This window comes from Bos javanicus, chromosome 5 (genome assembly GCF_032452875.1).
Source record: "Bos javanicus breed banteng chromosome 5, ARS-OSU_banteng_1.0, whole genome shotgun sequence".
NCBI lineage: Eukaryota > Metazoa > Chordata > Mammalia > Artiodactyla > Bovidae > Bos > Bos javanicus.
This window is the reverse complement of record NC_083872.1, coordinates 67000622-67021337: the sequence shown is the minus strand read 5'-3', so window position 1 is coordinate 67021337 and position 20716 is coordinate 67000622. Positions and strand designations below refer to the sequence as shown.

Sequence of the window (20716 nt, the reverse complement as noted above, 5' to 3'; positions counted from 1 at the left end):
GGAAGATTCCCCGGAGGAGGACATGGCAACCCACTCCAGTATTCTAGCCTGGAGAATCCCCATGGACAGAGGAACCTGGCAGGCTACAGTCCATGAGGTCACAAAGAGTAGGACACAACTAAGCAAGTAAGCACAGCACACATACAATCTTTAGGTATATACCACTTCTTTTTTGGATCATCATGGGCTCCTAAATTTTAGACATGGTCAGTCTATCTGAGGCCCCTCCTCCATGTCCAGATATAAGTATTAGCATCCTCCCTCCAACCACCCAAGCATCTGAACCTCCATGGACCCTTCCTGTTTCTGCCACTTTGGCAGTGGCCTGGCAGTCCTCCAGGTGTTCTGTCTTCATCATAGTATTAAGCAGGAAATATTATTAATGTTCTAGGATATCCTGTGCTCTTTATATACAAAATGAGAATAACAGTAGCCATTGCAAAGGGTTGATTGAGCATTAAATGAGATATTCTGCATCCACAATACACTGCTCAGGCAATAAATGCTTAGAATTTTTATTACTACTAATAACTGAAAAAATTCTATCAGTAGTCACTTCGGCAGCACACCTACTAAAATTGGAATGATACAGAAAAATTACCATGGCCTCTGTGCAAGGATGACACACAAACTGGTAAAGCATTCCATATTTTTAATGAAAAATATCCCACTGGACCCCACAAAATATTTTATTGCTTCAGTTTGTACTTACTGAATAAGATGATGGGAAGCTAATACGGATTCAATAATAATCTTAGATGAGCTCACACTTTATTGGTTGCAACAACAATAAATCCAATAGTATGTCTAGAAGTGGAAAACCATGCTTATTTCCATTCTCAGAAAATGCACAACATGTCTAAGGATTTAAGGCTTCTTTGCAACAATTCCATGCCCTATTCCTCCCACACTGGGTCCTCAAGCTGAAAGTACAAGTTCGGGAAATGGTACCCATAGAGTCTCTCCTCTCTTATTTTCATTTTTTCTTAGTATGCTCTGTCAAAAGAGCTGGGATACTACCCCTTTGGTCAGAAGTTATTGCTGTTCAGTCATAAATAGGTCAGAACTCTCAGCCCATCTACTTTAGGGCCGAAAACTTGGAAGAGGTCAAAGCTGAACCCTAGTAAGGATGGGAGTTAGGGAAGGGAATCTCACTGTGATTGTTATCCCACCAGAGAGGTTGTGACAAACTAGAGAGGAAAGCAACTCATGTGTTAATTTTTTTTCACTCAGCAAGCCTTTATTGAACACCCTACCATGTGTCAGGAACTTAATTTAGCTAAGGACTTCCTAGCAGTGTGACCTGAGGCAAGTTAATTGATTTTCCCATTCTCAGATTGTTGCCTGTGAAATGGAGATGATCACTGTGCTGAGACAGGTATTCACTAGGATAATACGCACAGGGAGTGACACACAGGCCAGATGTGATGCAGTGAGTGTTCACTGCTGCTGTTCACGTGGAACAAGATGGACGCAGTGTTGCCATCAGGGCATTTTGAGTCAAATGGGACACAGAGAAAAGCATGCAGGAAATTATAGTAGCAACTGATAGAAGGAGCAGAGGGAGTGCTACAAACACGTAAAAGAGACACCTAATTCAGACTTCCTGGGAAAAACATCTAAGGCTTAAACTGAGACATTAAGGGTGAGTAGTAGTGTTAAAGAAAAGATTATTCTGGTACTTGTTAAAAATGGTAAGGAAGACTTTTCTTCAAGAGGATCTATTGGCAGAAGGGGAGAAAGCTCAGGCTCAACTCTAAATACCATGGGAGTGGAGATTTATAGCCAAGGAGCAGCACAGGGGGCAGAGGATGGAAAATCATGAAGAGGGTAGGATAATTCTTGCTAAACTAACCAAACAGGATTCTTGATGAGGGCAGGCCAGGGGGATCAGATACCACTGGGAAATGGTGGGTAGGGGATGAGGAGAGGTGATCAGATATTGAGGGTGATCAAATATCGAGGGTGAGGGAGTACAGCTAAATCAACTTCAGAGGATTCCAGCTAAAATTGGACTCTATGAGGATAGAGACCAAAGCCCAGGGCCCAGTCCAGCTGAGTAGAAGGCTCAGAGGAGGCCAACAAAAGCCTGGTTAGAAAGGCAAATAGAAACACATTCTCTCTTCTCCTACAAAGAACACCCCATTTCCAGAGAGGGAGTAACCTCTGTTGCACAATGGAATTACCCAGGGATCTTAACATACACTGATGCCTAGGTCCTACCCCAAGAGGTTCTTAACTAACTGGTATGGCAAGCAGTCTGAGCTCTGGGTTGGGTTTTTGTTTGTTTTCCAGATTTATTGAGATATAATTGACATATAATGGTGTATAAGGTGCAATGATTTGATCTATCTATCTATCTATCTCTCTCTATATATATAGTGAAATGTTCATGGCACTAAAGTTCCTTAACACATCCTTCACCTCACGTAATTACCATTTTGTTATTGCTGTTACACAATATTGTTTGGAGAAGAAAATGGCAACCCACTCCAGTATGCTTGCCTGGAGAATCCCATAGACAGAGGAGCCTGGTGGGCTACAATCCATGGTGTCACAAAGAGACATGACTGAGCAACTAACACACAATATTGTTAACTACAGTTACCATGCTGCACATTAGATCCCCAGAACTCACTGCTCTTATGACTGGACATTGGACATTGGTATCCTTTGACCAACATCTCCTCATTTCCCCCACCTCTCAGCTCCCAGCAACCACCAATCTGCTGTTTCTGAGTTGGCTTTTTCAGATTCCACACAGTATTCGTCTTTCTCTGACTTATATGACTTAGTATGATGAAGTTAACATTCACCCATGTTGTCACAAATGTCAGGATTGCTTTTTATGGCTGAGTAATATTCAATTGTGAAGGGAAAATATGCATATATACATGCATGATATTTTCTTCAACCATTCATCCATCAATGGTCATTTAGGTTATTTCCATGTTTGGACATTGTGAATAATGCTGCAACAAACTTGGGGTGTAGATATCTCGATGAAGTAGTAATTTCATTTTCTTTGGATTAATACCCAGAAGTAAAATTACTGGATCATATGGTTGTTCTTTGGAGGAATCTCCTTACTGTTTTCCATTGTGGCTATACCGATTTGTAGTTCCACCAAAGTGTACTACGGTTCCCCTTTCTGCACATCCTTGCCAGCATTTGTTATTTCTTGCCTAGTAGAAATGGCAATTCTAACAAATATGAGGTGATAGCTTGTTGTGGTTTTGGTTTATATTTCCTTGATGATTAGTGATGTTGAACATTTTTTCATGTACTTATGGGCCATTTATATGTCTTCTCTGAAAAAAATGTCTATTTAGGTCCTCTATTTTAAAATCAGATCACTTGGGGTGTTTTCATCTTGTTTTGTTTCTTATTAAGTCACATGAGTTCCTTACATAGTTTGGATATTAACCCCTTATCTGATATATGATTTTCAAATACTTTCTCACATTCCATGGATTGCCTTTTGATTTTGTTGACTGTTTCTTTCACTGTGCATAAGCCTTTTAGTTTGATATAGCTCCACTTGTTTATATTTTGCTCTTGTTGCTTGTGCTTTTATTGTCATATTTTTTCAAAAATCACTGCCAAAACCAATGCCACAGAGCTTTTCCCCTAAGTTTTCTTCTATAAGTTTCATGATATCAGGTTGATGCTTAAATTCTTAACCCATTAGAGTTAATTTTTTAAGTGGTGTAAGATAGGGATCAAACTTCATTCTTCTGCATGTGAATATTCAGTTTTCCAAACATCATTTATTGAAGAGACCATATTTTCCCCAATGAGTATTCTTGGTTTCCTTGTCAAAAATGTTTCTGGTCACTCAATTCTATTTCACTGGTCTATATGTCTGTACACCAGTACTGCACTGTTTAGATTATTATAGCTTCATAATATAGTTTGAAATCAGAGAGTGTGATGCCTCCAGTTCTTATCTTTGGGAGGTAAGGATGGTACCACATGCAAATAAATAAATATGACACACCACTTTAATAGAATGCAAGATAAAAATTATATGATCACTTGAATATATGCAGAAAAAGTATTTGACAAAATTCAGCATCCTTTCATGATCAAAACTCAGCAGAGTGGGTATGGAGGAATACTTTGACATAATACTTTATACTTTGACATAATAAGGCCGTATATGACAAACCCACAACTAACAACATACTTAATGATGAAAAGTTAAAAGCTTTCGATCTAAGATCAAGAACAAGACAAGGATGCCCACATGCACCACTCTTATTCAACACAGTAGTGGAAATCCTAGCCAGAGCAAATAGGAAAGAAAAAGGAATTAAAGGCACTCAATTGGGAAAGAAGCAACATTGTGTCTGTTCACAGATGAGGTGATCTTGTTTACAGAAAAATTTAAAGACTCCATCAAAATTGTTAAAACTAAAAAATAAATAAATAAAGAATGAAATTGCAGGACTCAAAATCAAAATATAAAAATCACTTGTGTTTCTATATACCAAAAATGAGCTATCTGACAAAACAATCCCATTTATAATAGTATTGAAAACAATAAAACAAGAATACATTTAACCAAGGAAGTGAAAGATTCAAACACCAAAACTATAAGACACTGATGAAAGTAATTGAAGAAGATAAAAATAAATGGAATGATATCCTGTGTTCATGGATCAGAGAAGCTAATATTATTATGTCTATATTACTCATATTACCAAATTACCCATATTACCCATAGAATCATTGCAATTCCTATCAAAACTCCAGTGGCATTTTTCACAGAAATAGAAAATACAATTCTAAAATTTGTATAGAACCACAAAGGACCCTGAGTAGCTCTGGGGTTTTTAAAAGTTCCCCTGGTGATCCTATGTTCAATCAGAACTGTGAACCTCTAAGTCTTTTCAAAGCCAGGATGGGGCCTTTGCCCCTAGCATATCAAGCTCTTATCAAATTGACCCATTACCTCCAGAGATACAGAATACAGTTAGCCCTCTATATACACGGGTTCCAAAGCCTTAGATTCAACCAATCTCAAATTGAAAATATTCAGGGGGGAAGAATTCCAGTGAGTTCCAAAAACCAAAACTTGAATTTCCCCACAATGTTAAGTATTTTTATAGCATTTAAATTGCATTAGGTACTTTAAGAAAGAGCTGATCTGAAGTCTATGGGAGGATGTCCATGGGATTTCCCTGGTGGTCCAGTGGTTAACAACTCACCTTGCAATGCAGGGGACATTGGTTTGATCCCTAGTTGGGGAAGTAAGATTCCACATGTCACGGAGTGACTAAGACCACATGCCCCAACTACTGAAGCCCGCACGCTGTAGAGCCCAGGTCACACGACTAGAGAGCCTGTGAGCCACTACAGAGTCCATGTGCTGCAACAAAATATTCTGCATGATGCAAGGGATCATTCCTGTGTGCGGCAGCTAAGACCTGATGCAGCCAAATAAGAAAGGAAAGAAAGAGAAGTCCATGGCAGACACTCAGAGCTTAAATGCAAATACTATGCCATTTTATATAAGGAACGTGAGTATCCATAGATTTTGGTGTCTGTGGGGCGGGGTTGGGGTGGGATCGGGGGTTCTAAAATCAACTGTCCAACAGATACCAAGGGGCTACCGCATTCTCTCTTGTGAAGTCAATGATAATCACACTGAAGTGGAAGAGTACATGCTACTCAGACTTTAGTGCATAGGAATCACCTCATCATTGTGTTAAAATGCAGATTTTGATTCAGTAGGTCTGGACTGGGGCCTGAGAGAATTTCTAAAAAGCTTCCAGATGTTGATGATACTGAATTTCAGACTGGAACCTGAGTAGCAAGGACCTACATCTAAAACCATTCCAGTATTTCCAAATTTGAAATAATGTTTCTTAATTACACAGAAAAGCACAACAGAAAAGCATACTCCTCAAAGACAATGGGGTATGGTATGACCATCCCTGTTTGAATGCTGAGCTTTGTTTTACGGAGGCCAGTAAGTTTGCTGTAAAACTAAGAGCTATACAACAAACTAGGTTTGAGCTATTGGTCTTCATTACAAAAGTGGAAATGTACATTTTCAGGAAACAGCTCCTTATGGAATGTCCTGAAAAGCACTGAGGAGGAAGAGGCCAGAGACACATCCACAGAGAAATCAATAGAACATAATCGTAAATTTTAATCTTTGGATTCAGACTTCTTGGGTTTAAAACTGTCTACCATTTTCTAACTCTGTACTCCAGGCCCAGGTAATAAACCTCTCTGCTTCAGTTTCTTCATTTATGAAATAAAGAGAAGAACCTATTTCCTTGAGTTGTTGTGACAGTTAACATAATGAATGTTTGCAAGGAGCTGAGAAGAGTGTGTCTCTGGCATATCCTGGGCTTCCCTGGTGGCTCAGATGGTAAAGTGTCTGCCTGCAATGTGGGAGACCCAGGTTCGATCCCTGGGTCAGGAAGATCCCCTGGAGAAGGAAATGGCAACCCACTCCAGTACTCTTGCCTGGAAAATTCCATGGACAGAGGAGCCTGGTAGTCTACAGCCCATGGGGTCACAAAGAGTCAGACATGACTGAGCGACTTCCCTTTCTTTCTTTCTTTCTTATCACATCCTATATGATCATAAAAAGGTGGCCATGATTACCTGGTTTACCCTGGTTGTATTTTCACTTTGTAAGGTACAGACTGTGATTTTTGTGAGTTCACTGCTGGTTCACCCCATCTTTGAGAGCACTCTGCCCAAACTCCTCTGTCTGTGGCTGCTCCCCTGAATCTCCTATGATTACATCATTCAACTCTTTGCCACATGGCTCTGCATTCAGCTACTACTGTGTACCTACTAATACTAACCACTGTGCTAAGCACCAGGCCACAGAAGACACACCTTCTGCCCTCAAGAAACTCAGGCAGCAAAGGTGAAGCAACAAGAATCATGATGATCTCTCGTGATCAGAGTTGTCAGACAGGAACAGACTGAGGTTGGAGGATTGCCGAACAGCCCCTCCTTTTGCCTTATTTAATGACTGCCTTTGGCTTTCAAATTCAGGACTGCAACAGTGTTTTATTATAAAGAGTTACCATTTGACCCATAAACTTCTTATCTGCAGTTTTCACTTATGTAAAATTCAACAATGTAAAATTTTATTAATACTGTACCACTGAAGTCATATGTTTTCAGTCCACTGAAAATGATTGTTATAAGATAAGACTCAACGTCAGATATGCTATTTTTTCACTGCCATCTAAATCAGGAGTCGGCAAGCTTTTTTTGGAAAGAGCCAGATGGTAAATATCTCAGACTTTGTGGGCCATATTCTCACTGTCTCTACTCCTAGACAATCCATAAATGATTGGGTGGGGTTGTGTTCTAATAAAACAGTTGATGAAAGCAGGCAGTTGGCCTGGAGGTCTTGGTCTGTTGATCTTTCAACCTACGTGCCCATTTTTCACTTCACATATTCCTCACTCAAACACTGGGAACAGTATTTCCTCACTTTCAAAGATAAAATGGTCTCACTGTCTCATTTGCATTTGTTATCTTCATTACTCATGAAATGCTTATTTACATAAATCTGTAAGCTGATATATCTAGAAAACAAAGTGTTTTCATCTTTGTCTTGAATATGATAATTCTAATAGTTAGAGCTGTTTCTTACAGTGACCAGAAAATTTTCAGAAGGAAAACTCTAAGCATTGTAAGAGAATTCAACATTTTTTTGAAACTTAAATGAGGAAACTACAGAGAGATCACTTACCTTTACAGGCCTCAGGGAACTGTGGTTACAAAAGTGAACTTTTGCTAAACCACCCAGTCCAATTCTGGTTTCACCATTTAGTAGCTGGTGAGTTGTTAACCATTCAGTGCCTCATTTCTTCACCTACAAAATGGGGATATTAAGGTTCCTACTTCATAAGGTTATGGTGGAGATTATCAGGTAAACTGCATAATACAAATAGAAAACAATGTGTACAGTAAGCTTACCCAACAAACGTAGCTATTGCTTTTGTTCTTTTCATTCCTGAATGTGAAGCGTGACCTTACCCTGGGCTTACTTTACTTTGTCTCTACTAAGAAATATGGGGACCTTCTTCTTATGCTGCAACCCCATCAGGTGCAGCAACGATGTGTTGGTTTTACTGTGGAAAGTTAAAATTGTCCTCAACCAAATGAAAGTCAATTTGTGATCCCTCTGCTCTGACCTTGAGAACATTTCTTAAGCTTCAGCTATGCACCTTGGGGTGGCTTTCATCTACATTGGGATGTTTCTAAGGCAGTTAAATGAAACATTAAGAGGGTCATATGCATATCAGCATTAAGACCACATTGAGTATTTGGTGGATATTCTTAGAGATTTGTTTGTTTTTGTTGTTATTTTTGTTGATTCCACTTCATTTCTACTCCTGTTATCCCTACTGAGATGTGTTTTGTGGTTGGAGTTAAGGCCTAGTTCAGTTCAGTTCAGTTGCTCAGTTGTGTCTTACTCTTTGTGACCCCTTGGACTGCAGCACTCCAGGCTTCCCTGTCCATTACCAACTCCCAGAGCCTGCTCAAACTCATGTCCATCAAGTCGGTGATGCCATCCAACCATTTCATCCTCTGTCATCCCCTTCTCCTCCTGCCTTCAATCTTTCCCAGCATTAGGGTCTTTTCCAATGAGTCAGTTCTTCGCATCAGGTGGCCAAAGTATGCATTTGGTGTCTTTCAACTAAAGACCCAGAAATCCTCTCTCTGTGTACACTATGATTTTCCAGCAATCACCATGCTTTGCAGACTTGAGTCAGGTTAGAATACTATAGAGAGAGAGTGTGATATCTAAGAGAAAGGGCAGCTTTGCTGGATAGACAGCCCTTTAATCAGGTCCTATGTGCAAATGTGCTTTGAACTATTAAGCAGGAAGCAACAATTATATATAATGTACCTATTTTTGCCTCTGGCCTATTCTCAGACAGTACTGTCTAGTAAAACTTTCCACAATAATGGAAATGTTCTATATCTGTGCTGCCCAACACAGTAGCCACAAGCTCCATGGAATTATTGAGTACTTGAAGTGTAGCCAGTGTGAGTAAGGAACTAAAGTTTTAATTATTTTCAGTCTAAATCATTTAAATGTCACTGGCCATGGTGCAGGGCATGTTGCATGTGTTAAAACAAAACAATCTTGTAAGGCAAGTCATATGTGCCCTCCCCCTTTAAAAAAGAGGGTGAAATCTCAGAGAAGTTAAGGAACTTTCTAAGAGTCACAGAGCTAGCAAGTGGCATGTGGTAAGACAGAATTCATATCCCCGTTTCTCTGATGTCATGCCCAGGGGTTCTTCTTCCACATCAAACTATATAGCACTGTGCTATATTGTATTATATTATACTGTATTATATTACATTATATTCTGTTAAGTTGTTGTTGTTGTTCAGTCACTAAGTCGTGTCCAACTCCTTGCGACTTCATAGACTGTAGCCCACCACGCTCCATGGGGTTCTCTAGGCAAGAATACTAGAGTGGGTTGCCATTTTCCTCCCCAGGGGATATCTTCCCAGGCCAAGGATCAAACCTGTAACTTCTCCATTGGCAGGCAGATTCTTTATCACTGAGCTACCAGGGAAGCTCTTATGTTATGTTACAGTATGTTATATTTTACTATTATTCCCTTGAAATCTATCATTACAACTAAATATTGTTATATGGAGATAAAATATACTCTAACCCATTCTCTCTAGCAAAACAAGATTAGCAAACTTGACATGTACCAAAGGAAAGAATTCACAACTGCCTATGGATAACCCAGTAGCCCCTTTTCTCTGAAGAGACTTCAGAATAGGTCCTGACCTTGCTTTTTGATTCTTGCCACTGAGACAATGGAAGATGACCCCAAAAGAACAGTCAGCTATCACAGCAAACTGGTAGTTTGGGGGCAGTAGCTTATTTCTTCCAGCAGACTTAGATGGATTTGATTTCCCAACACATGTTTATGGATGTGCTCTCCTGCGTCCCGCACACACAGAGCCATTTCCCTTTTGAACAGCTTGTCTCTTACATCTTGTAGTAATTTATCTGCATGCTCCCTGCCAACTGGTTTGTAGGGAAAACATATTTGATGCATAACAATAGATCATTTGGGGATAAATCAAACTCTTAATGAAGTCCTGCTTCTCTTCAGCCAGGCATTTTACTCAGAAGTCTCTCTTGGGCTCTGGTGACTTGAGGAAAGGGAATGTGGGTGCCCCAATCTTCGAGACAAGTAGGCACATAGAAAGCTGAATTTCTCTAAGACAAGACTAACGACACGGCATCCCTAGGGTCCCTTCTCGTGGAGTCCAACTGAAACCACTGAAGTTGGATTGGAGACTAGAGCCTGGAGACAGTTCAGATTAGACCTATGTTTGGAAGAAATGAGAGATCTATTTTGCCCAAAGCCTCACACTTTCCTTGGAGGAAAGCCATGGCCGCCCACACACCCTTGTCTTTCCCAGTTCCTGTAAGGAAAAAGAAAGTTACGAGGAGATAGAAAGTATAAAGAAAAGGGGGAAAGGGGCAGGGGGGGAAAAGAGTGAGCTGAACAGAAAATCTTTTTTAAAAAAAGGAAGAAGGAAATGAAATAGTCAGGAGACACTGAGCAGGAAGGATGAGGGAAAGAAAGGAGAAAAGAAATACATCAAAAGCTTCCATTAAAAACCATATGTATCAAAAATACTGTTACTAGTTGGTTCAAGTTGCGTGTCGGCCATGTGCCAAACTAGGTGCTCCTAGGCACTGCTAAGGCCCCAGTGAGACCTGCAAAGTCCACAAAAGCCTCAGTTACTGTCACCAAAGCCCTTATCCTGAGCATCTACACCACAGACGCTACTAGCGAACTATACAATCTGTCTTACAGCTATTTTTCTCTGGATATCCAGAATTGGAGGAGTCAGAGGGGGAAGGCACACTGGGAGAATCGGAGTAACTGATATAAAATGTTTAATCATATCAGTCTGTCCTCATTTGAGGACATGCATCACCCATAGACAGACTTAAATGCCAAGTAAAACACGTCTTGTGCTTTGAGTCTGAACTCATGAACTCCCCCCGGGAGCCCTGTAGGGGCTGGTATATGCTTTTCATAGAGTTGGGGGGTGCATTTAAAGCTAAATTCTGTGATTGTTTTCTAAGGAGAAAAATGAGCTGTGTTGGTGCTTTTCTTTAGCAAATGAGGAACTCTTTCATCAAGTCAACCCCTTTCCCCAGTCTTCTCTGGCTCCACTGCCTCCAGGATCAAGTCCAAACCCTTTGTCCTGAAATCCAAGGCCTTCCACAGGCTGGCTCCAGACGGCCTTATCAACAGTGTTTTTCCACCGCTCTCCACTGTGAATTATCAAGTCCAGTGAAGCTGGTCTGCGCCCTCTTTCCTACCCCAAGACACACATGTACTGGCCCTGAGAGGACAGCTGCTGAGAGGATGGCTGCTTCAGCTTCCGATGCCTTTGGTCCCAGATTCCTTCCACATGGAGTGCCCCTCGCTTCCATTAAAACTCACCCTCTTCTAAACCCTATGTAAACTTCAAAGCCCTACTTTGAAGGCCAGTCTCCTTGGGAAGAATTCTCTGACCATCCAAATCCACAGTGACCTCTTCCTTCTCTGCCCCTTCATGATATTCAATTTTAGTTCCACTATGAAGGCGTGGGCTGCCGTCTATGGGTTCGCACAGAGTCGGACATGACTGAAGCGACTTACCAGCAGCACCAGCATGAATAGGCGGCTACAGGTTGTCATTCAATGACGCTTCAAGTCCCTGGGAAGGAGATCTCTCTGTCCTGCTATGCTTCCACTTCTCGGGCTTTCCTTTCTGGTCTCCTCCCTTCATGCCCATCAACACTGCCCAGCTGTCAGTGCCTCCTTGTAAACTGGTCTCCATCTGTCATCTCTCCTTCTCATTTGCTAGGAAGCCAGATTACCAAATTGCCCCCAACCCCAGTGTGAGAGAGTCACTGCCTCACCTCTCTTCCCTAAGGATGACAGGATGGGCAAGTATTGACTATAGTGTTTATTTCACTGTTTGGTTATAAAAATTCATGTACGCTTTCTGTCTTCTCCAAGGGATCATAAGTTCCTTGAGTGTAGGGATTCAGCCATGTCTGTTTCCCACTCAGTGCCTCCAACAGTACTCAATACATGATGTACTCAATACATGTTTATGAAAATAATACTCAATAAACATTTATGAAATATATTTTTATCATGATTGCATTACTCCACTGTGCCTTAAATATAGGCATATGCTGAATGAAGGCTCAGAGAGCCTTTCTGGGAGCCATTTCTCATTTCTCCAGTCATTTCTGGAGAAATAAGAAAGATCTGAAACATTTAGGTTGGGGGGGTCTTCTCTCTCCTGTGCCTGGCTTCATTCTCACATGGGCTTTTCTCTCATGCTAGTGTGGTTCCCCAGAGGAAGTTCAGGGTATTATTTCCCTAAGCACAGTGGATATAGGACAAGTGGGGTGACTGTCTCCTAGCTCATCAACACCCAAGGAGGAGAAACCAAGTACAGCAGGTCACCAGAACTAGAACTGAGCGTGATATCAAGGGGCAAGTCTGTGCTCTCAACCTCTCAGGGCCACCTCATGTCTCATCATTGCCTCTTTTGGTACACAATTTAGTCTCCTCCCTAAGTGGATTTTCTCCACCAGGCAGCTCAGCTCACTCAGGCTTTGTCTTGCTGTGATGCTAAATGCATTTCGTAATCTCTCAGTTTTCTCCCCCACTAGCTGGCAAGGGTTGCTCAATTTTCTAATTCCAACACTGTGAGTGAAGGATGCCATTATCCTTGCCTGCTTTTCCTTGCCAGGCCAGAAGTCCCTGGCAAGCTTCAAGACGGGCCAACTTTGATTCAGGTACCATCCAGGGTGAAGTCAGCTATGGTTGAGACGTGGGTGGGCTGGAGGGAGAGGGGACATCAGAGAAAATATGGCAGCCTAAGCCCACCCTGTCAGCAGAGCCCATGGGCAGGTATAAACCCCCTTTCATTGGACATTGGACTTATTTCTGAAGACAGACACTGTCATAGCAGGGTAGAAAACCTGATTCCTACAGACAAGCAGTATAAATGAGTACAGCAGGCTGGTGCAGAGCAATGGGAGATGGTGGCTCCAGCAATTGTTAACATGTGGAAATGTTGCCAGAACTTTCCATTTTTAAAGAGAAGCCGTAAGCATGGATTTTAGTGTGAAGTTCCTGAGTTTAAAGCTCAGCCAAACTTATCTGTTCAAGCCAAACCAAACTGATCTGAGGGCCATTGTTAGCTCCAGCTGTCAGTTTGCAGCTCCTACTTTAAAAACTGAGGTCCCGAGGCAGATCGCCTGAAAGTTAGGTAAATGACCTCTGAGCAAGTGGCCCCTTATTATAATTCATTTCCTTTTACTCTAGTTATTTGCATAGTAACCGCCCGCCTCCCATTTTGTGTCTATTGACTAACTTATTAAAATGTTACTCACTTTGGATTGCTCTGCTTTTGCATCATTTCAGAACCCTTCCAACTTCTTGCCCAAGTTCCCATAGTACCACCTTCAACCAGGAGAAGACAAGGCTCCAGGGGGATTTTAGTTTGAGGTTTCATGAAAGGTCAACTTGGGAATATGATTCTTTGTTAATGACCTTCTTGTCAGGTTTCTCAAAGACCACCCAGGCCTCTGGCTTGAAGATAAAGCCAGGACTAAGGGCCAGCTGGGTAATCGGAAAAAGCAAATCTCATGCCTTGGGAGCTGTGGAAGGTAAATTTTGCAAGGTTGGATACAGAAGCCAGAAGAATAGGCATGTCTGTTTGTCTCGGGAGGGGGTGAAGAGATGGAAAGCGGAAACATGTGATTACTGGGTTGACTAGTCACAGGATTTATCAAACTTTATTGATAATTCTCTGTAATGCCCAATGATTACAGCAAATTTCCAGCAGCAATGAATCTTGGCTGTTCCTTTCAATCAGGAACAAAACTAGTCCACAGGGTAAGTGATGTTTAAGTGTCTCTCCAAGAGAAAGATGGATGTGGCCCTTGGCTAGTTTCTTCAGAAATATCTGGTTTAGGAAGAACCAATGTCTAACATTATTTTTATATGATAAGATTGGGGAGAATGAAATCCTTGAAGGCCAGTTCAATGTCATATCCCTGAGATGAGCCTTGAGAAATATAGTCCCTGCAAACCTCTCCTAGAGCATACCTGGGCTGTGGTCTCTCCTCTTCTTTTTCAAACCCTGTGGGTGTGACTGTGTGTGTTTTCTTGAAACATGGTATTCATATATTTGTATAGAAAAGAGTACACACTTGTTAAGTGTTCCTCTGAATAAATAATCACACAATGAACATATCCATATAACTACTACCCAGGCTAAGAAATAGAATACTATCAGTACTTAAGTTCCCCTACTAAGTCCCTTTCCAGACATGGGGCCCTCCAACTCCCCACATATAGTCACATCTCGATTTCTAATGCCATAGATTTAAAAATGCCTATTTTTGAACTTCATATAACAGAAACCATATTATGCATATTTTGTGTCTGCTTATTGCAATGGTCAATTCATTTCATTGCTGTGTAATATTCTACCATATGACTACAATACAATCTTTCCATTTTACTATTGATGAAGATACGACTTATTTCAAGTTTGGGGCCATTACAAATAACGCTGCTATGAAATTTTTGTTCAGACTTTAGGTACCTTTGTGCATGAATTTCTATTTGGTCTATATCTAGGAGTGAAAGTGCTGGCTTATAGGATAGATGTATTTCAACATGGGAAGATATCATTAAACAATTGTCCAAAATGGTTATACCAATCTAAACCAATGTGCAAGAATTCCTTTTGGCTTGGCCTTTCATTTTTTAAAGACAAACTTCATCTCCTACCTACCTCCCCATCAAGTCCTCCTTCACTCCATTACCACTCATTCGCTGCCTGCTTTTGCAATTTCTTTAGCACTTAACAGCATTTTCCAAAATTCTCTGATACTGAGTCACCTAAAGAACATGCTAAAATTAAAAATTTCTGGAGACCACCCTGGTAAAGCACCGGGGGAAGCTGCATGGTTCATCAGAGCCCCAGTTGATTCTGATCATCAGAGGAGTCTGAGGAATAGCAAATATCATAGAATTTAAGAGAAACAGATAAAAGTGGTCCCAAGGTATGATCAGGAGAAGGGAGTACAGAGGATGAGATGGTTGGGTGGCATCATCGGCTCAATGGGTATGAGTTTGAACAAGCTCTGGGAGATGATGAAGAACAGGGAAGCCTGACATGCTGCAGTCCATGGGGTCGCAAAGAGTCGGACACAACTGAGGGACTGAACAGCAAGGTATGATCACTCTAGTTAGGAATAATACCTAAATATGATTGGTCACTTATTCAGCTTCACTCAATATTCTTTTCCTGCCATCCTCCTCACCATGCCCATCTCCAGCCCCAAGAATTTCAGAAAATGTAGATCCTAGAGACTTCGCCTACTAATCTACCAAGCTATGTGGCCTTGCTGTCCTTGGATAGCAGCAGCAGCACTTGGAAGCTGTTAGCAAAGCAGAACCTCAGGCCCGCCCCAGACTTCCAGAACCAGTATCTGAAGTTATTTAAGACCCCCAAGGGATTTGTATCCACAGAACAGTTTGAGAAGCATCACTTTGTTCTGTGTGTGAGGGGAAGTGCACCAGATAATTTGGGTGATCCTAGGACCTAAGCAATATAGAAAGGCACGAGCTTTGGAACCAGACAGTTTTCAGTGAGTCCCAGCTGATAGGGAAGTTACTTAATATCTACCTTATCTAAAATCATCTGTAAAGAGGAGCTAATAATCCCTACCACACTGAGATGTTATGGGGATTAATGAAGTGACCTCAGTAAAGTATCTGCTTCATAGTTAGGGCTCCCCCGTTGATGGCAATTTGCTTTGCACAGTGCCTGGTACAATAAAAAGCACTCCAAATGCTGTAACTACTGTGGTTTTGGTGGAAGTGGTACAGATAACATTATTATTATTAGCCTCAAGGAACTTACAATTCAGGAGAAGGAAACACAGTTAAGCACATAAAAAGTTTAGGGAAGATGAAAGATTATAACTACAAAGGGTTGTTATAGTTCAGTCGCTCAGTCATGTTGCGACCCCATGGACTGCAACATGCCATGCTCCCTATCTCTTGGAGTTTGCTCAAATTCATGTCCATTGAGTCGGTGATGCTATCTAACCATCTCATCCTCTGTCACCTGCTTCTCTTTTTGCCTTCAATCTTTCCCAGCAGCAAGGTCTTTTCCAATGAGTTCGCTCTTTGCATCAAGTGGCCAAAGTACTGGAGCTACAGCATTCAGCATAAATCCTTCCAATGAATATTCAGGGTTGATTTCCTTTAGGACTGACTACAAAAGGGTCCTTCTCCAAATTGGAGATCCTACAAGAATCAAGATTCTAAGCATGTAAATATTAAATATATTTCAAGGCAGGGCAACTAACATATCTAATCATTTAGCCTATGTAAGGCACACATTTAACATTACCTCATTCGATACACCCAACTACAAATGAGACAGATACTATTCAAATTGCTCCCACTTAGTAAAGGAAAACAATAGAGCCCCACAAGGTTAGATAATTTGCCCAAGGTCACCTTAATATTAAGAGGTGGAGCCAAAATTCACTTCACTGACTCCAGAGCACATACTCTTAATGATGGTGATTCTGAACAATTTTCTTCACATGACTTAAGATTCTTAGAAAGCAAGGGAAACCACTGTGGCTGGAGTGAGTTGAGGGGCTTCACAGAAGAGACACTGATTCACCCAGAGCTGCATAGACTCAGCAAAACTGGGCAGAGAGGTATTCAAGAAAAATATACTCTCCTAATTCCAGCAGCATTTCGGATGCACAATTACATCTCTTCACAAAGTGTGTTCACAAACACTCATCCAGGGCTTGTTGTTGTTTAGTTACTAAGTTGTATCTGGCTCTTTGTGGTCCCCATGGACTGTAGTCCGCCAGGCTCCTCTGTCCATGAGATTTTCCAGGCAAGAATACTGGAGTGGGTTGCCGTTTCCTTCTCCAGGGGATCCTCCTGACCCAGGGACTGAACCTTCATCTCCTGAATTAGCAGGCAGATTCTTTACCACTGAGCCACCTGGGAAGCCCCATTCAGGGCTACTGAGCTAGAATATAAATTTTCTCTGTCTTGATAATCTTAATGTCTATAGCTTCTAATTTAATCCTACGACTACCATATGAAGTTGCTATCTTTGTTTTGCAGGTAAGAAAAATAGAGGCAGATACTCAGAAACTCCCATTGAAACTACCGTTGAAGGCAACTACCATTTGTCCCTTTAGGAAGATCTGGAGGCTATAGAGTGACCTATCATTATGATGTGCTGGAAATGGAAGAGTTCCCTGGATGCAGAACCTACAAGAAATTCTTGGGATAAGCTGGCCACCCCGATAGAGATCTAAACACAACATCCATGCTTGCAGTAAGATGCTGCCACTGGTTAAACCAAAGGCTGTGTGTGTGTGTGTGTGTGTGTACATGCACACACTAAGGTAGGGTGTGCTACTCTCACCAGAGATCCAATACTCCACACCTTACCCACCCATGACCTGCTCTCTGCTTAGTCCCCAGTGACTTCATGGTCAAAGGGACAGACTCTCCTTCTCTGAACACTGACTGTAGCTCAAAATTTTCTCTCTACTCATTTCTTCCTTTTAAACTTGCTGCAGTGTATGTCTAGGGCATGTGATGTGCCAACACAGAGATGAATAGAACAGGTAAAATTCTCGCTTTCAAGGAAATTACTTTATTAGCAGGGCTTTGAAAATTGCTGGGGTGAGGTTGGGAGGGTTTTGGTGGGAGGGATTCTGGAAGAGCCAGAGATTGTTCAAGTCACATTAGAACAACTTTCTGACAATCAGAAATAAATCTTGGTTCTTTTTTTTTTTTTAATTTTATTTAATTTTTAAACTTTACATAATTGTATTAGTTTTGCCAAATATCAAAATGAATCTGCCACAGGTATACGGGGCTGACCTTGCATAAACAGACATTGTCTAGCTCCATGGTCTGACTACTGAATCTTTCAAAAAGAGAATAACCAATAGACTGACCTTTGCTTTCACAATGTGCATGCTGTGCTAAGTTACTTTAGTCGTGTCCGGCCCTTTGTGACCCCATGGACTGTAGTTTGCCAGCTCCTCTGTCCATGGGATTCTCCAGGCAAGAATACTGGAGTGGGTTGCCAAGTCCTCCTCTAGGGGATCTTCCCCACCTAGGGATCGAACCTGCATTTCTTATGTCTCTTGCATTGGCAGACAGGTTCTTTACCACTCGAGCCACCTGGAAAGCCCTTGCTTTCACAATCAGTTGTTTAGTCACTCAGTTGTGTCTGACTCTTTGTGACCCCATGGATGGCAGCACGCCGGGCTTCCTGTCCATCACTAACTCCTGGAGCTTGCTCAAACTCATGTCCATTGAGTCGGTGATGCCATCAAACCACCTCATCTTCTGTCATCTCCTTCTCCTCCTGCTTTCAATCACAATAGATAATAGTAAATGTTAGGTGAATGTGGTATCTTAACAATGTTGGAAAGGGGCCACTTCTAGAGGATGTTTCTTGTGAGCAAATCCTTTCCCCAGCATCCCTCACCATACAACCCATGCCGCTGGGCATGGCAGCTCTTGTTGGATATGTTCCTGTGAGGACAATGGCAGGCAAAGCTAGTCTACATGCTAGACAGGATAAGTAAGTGGTAGTCCACGCAGGGGACAGTAATGGGAGCTTCTCAGAAGGGAGGGAGGTCAAGCTGCCTTGGTTCCCCTGCCTCCCTCAGGAGTTTGGGGGGCTTCAAAATATGAGTCCACCAATGTCTTTATGGACAAGGATCGAAATGATCAAATTCATGCATCACTGGCAGCAGCATAAGCAAACATCCAGAAGAGGCATCCCAGGAAACAGGGAGGATCCATTTCAAGTTCTGAGACGACTGAAGCTTGGCACTCCCTGACAAATGCACTCCAGCTGGTTTTGATCCACACGAGACACCAGCGTGTATGCGCGCACGCGTGTTTATATATCTGCATATTACAGAAAATGCACTTAGTAAGCAGGAGACCTCCATTTCATCTTCCTTTTACTGAACGGCAATCTCCTGGAGAGGAAGATCCATGAAATGTCAGGGAAGATTATAACTCCGGCGGTCCAAGGAGATGAGGTAGGTAGCTGGCATTTGCACAAGGGAATTTAGATTATCAGAACACCTAATTGGAAGAGATTTGGTTAAGCTCTTCCTGCCAACTTTCCTATAGATAATGGTCAAGCCGTGGGGCCGTGTGTGCTCTGGATCTTGAGGGGAGCAGGCAGCCCAAAGCCTCCTTGGCCTGATGCACCCTTCAGCTTAGCAGACTCTAAGTAAACAACTGATTCCACTAATCTCGGAGGCCTCCCTCTGGTGTCTAATAAGTACAGGCTCCCTCTCGGCATTTGCCTCTTCTCCGTGGCTCCCTTATGAAATGTGATGCTAGCTGTAGAGTTGGAAGGACAAAGGAACTGAGTAAGTGTAATTTATTATCCAGGATTGTTTTCAACCTTTTTCCAATTATACACATTTTTCTTTTGGCTTTGGCAGACCTGAGTTATGAGGCTGTTCTGGTCACTAATGGGCTGAAAAAAATGGGCCCCAAGTATTCCTTAAGGGATGTGTTACTGGCCTGTAGTTATTTGCCTATGGCATTCACTCTGTTGAATGCAGTTAATTAAATGAGAAAACTAATACTGACTCCTGCTTCTCCCACACTGTCTGCTTTCCCTCCCTCCACGTGCACCAAGGCTTAATATGGGATCATTTCATTTAGGGACCAGAAAGCTGTCAGACCAACAGAGATGGAAGCCCAGACTGGGTTGGGTGCTCTCATTGGAATTTGTTTATTTGTTCACACCCACTGGGGAGAAATAAAGGGCTTAGGAAAGACAGAAAGCCTGCACTTTTAAAACTGTGGAGCAAAAAACAATGGGCTGGGTGACAGGGACTCGTTTATGACCTTGGGTTGGAGGCTGATTTGATGTGTGACCTTGAATAAGTAATTTATTTCACTGGGTTTCATGTTCCTGACTTGAAATGGGGAAGAGTCATGAGACTACCCCTCACCTTGTCTATTGGATTGGTTGTGAATCCAAGGCTCTTTTCTTCATCCTGCCCACTTAGTGGTGGGCATTCTCTTGGATTCAGGATTTGTGACCTGCTCTTTCCACGGTATCAGAGGTCTCACACCTTCTCATAGCATTAGGCCTGGCATCTTTGCAGGGATCCACAAAATCCATATCAACTTCTCTCTCAAGATCCAATCTAATTTAGCCAAAATATTCATTGGAAATTTTCTAGGTGGATGCTTTGCTTTGTGAGATTTACTCTTCTATCCAAACTCACCCAGGGCACACTTCAATCTTTATATAGGAACCACAGGCACGGCCTAAAGAGGGTGTGGGCTTTGAATATTAATCTAGTACTTCTAATTCTGACTTGCGTGAGCCACTCGTACATACCAAGCTTGGAATGGAGACGGTCAGACTGGAAATGGAAAACTCTTGGCAGACTACCTGTTACATTGCAGACACTCAATAAATAACATCCTTCGTCCTATCCTTGAGCTCTTTTGGAATTTATATAACACCTTCAACTCTCAGATTATCTTTTATGTCTGTTACACAAAGTTTTCAAATACAGAACAAAGCACATAAAGAGCTGACTCTCCAG

The 20716-nt window shown here is 41.8% G+C and overlaps 1 non-coding gene across 1 annotated transcript; it reads left to right on the top strand.

The window, feature by feature from the left end:
* The first annotated feature begins 548 nt into the window (after nt 1-548).
* LOC133248970 (U6 spliceosomal RNA) lies at nt 549-654 on the top strand. Its single transcript, XR_009736795.1, has one exon. It is a non-coding gene; the product is annotated as a U6 spliceosomal RNA (small nuclear RNA).
* Nucleotides 655-20716: the final 20062 nt, after the last annotated feature.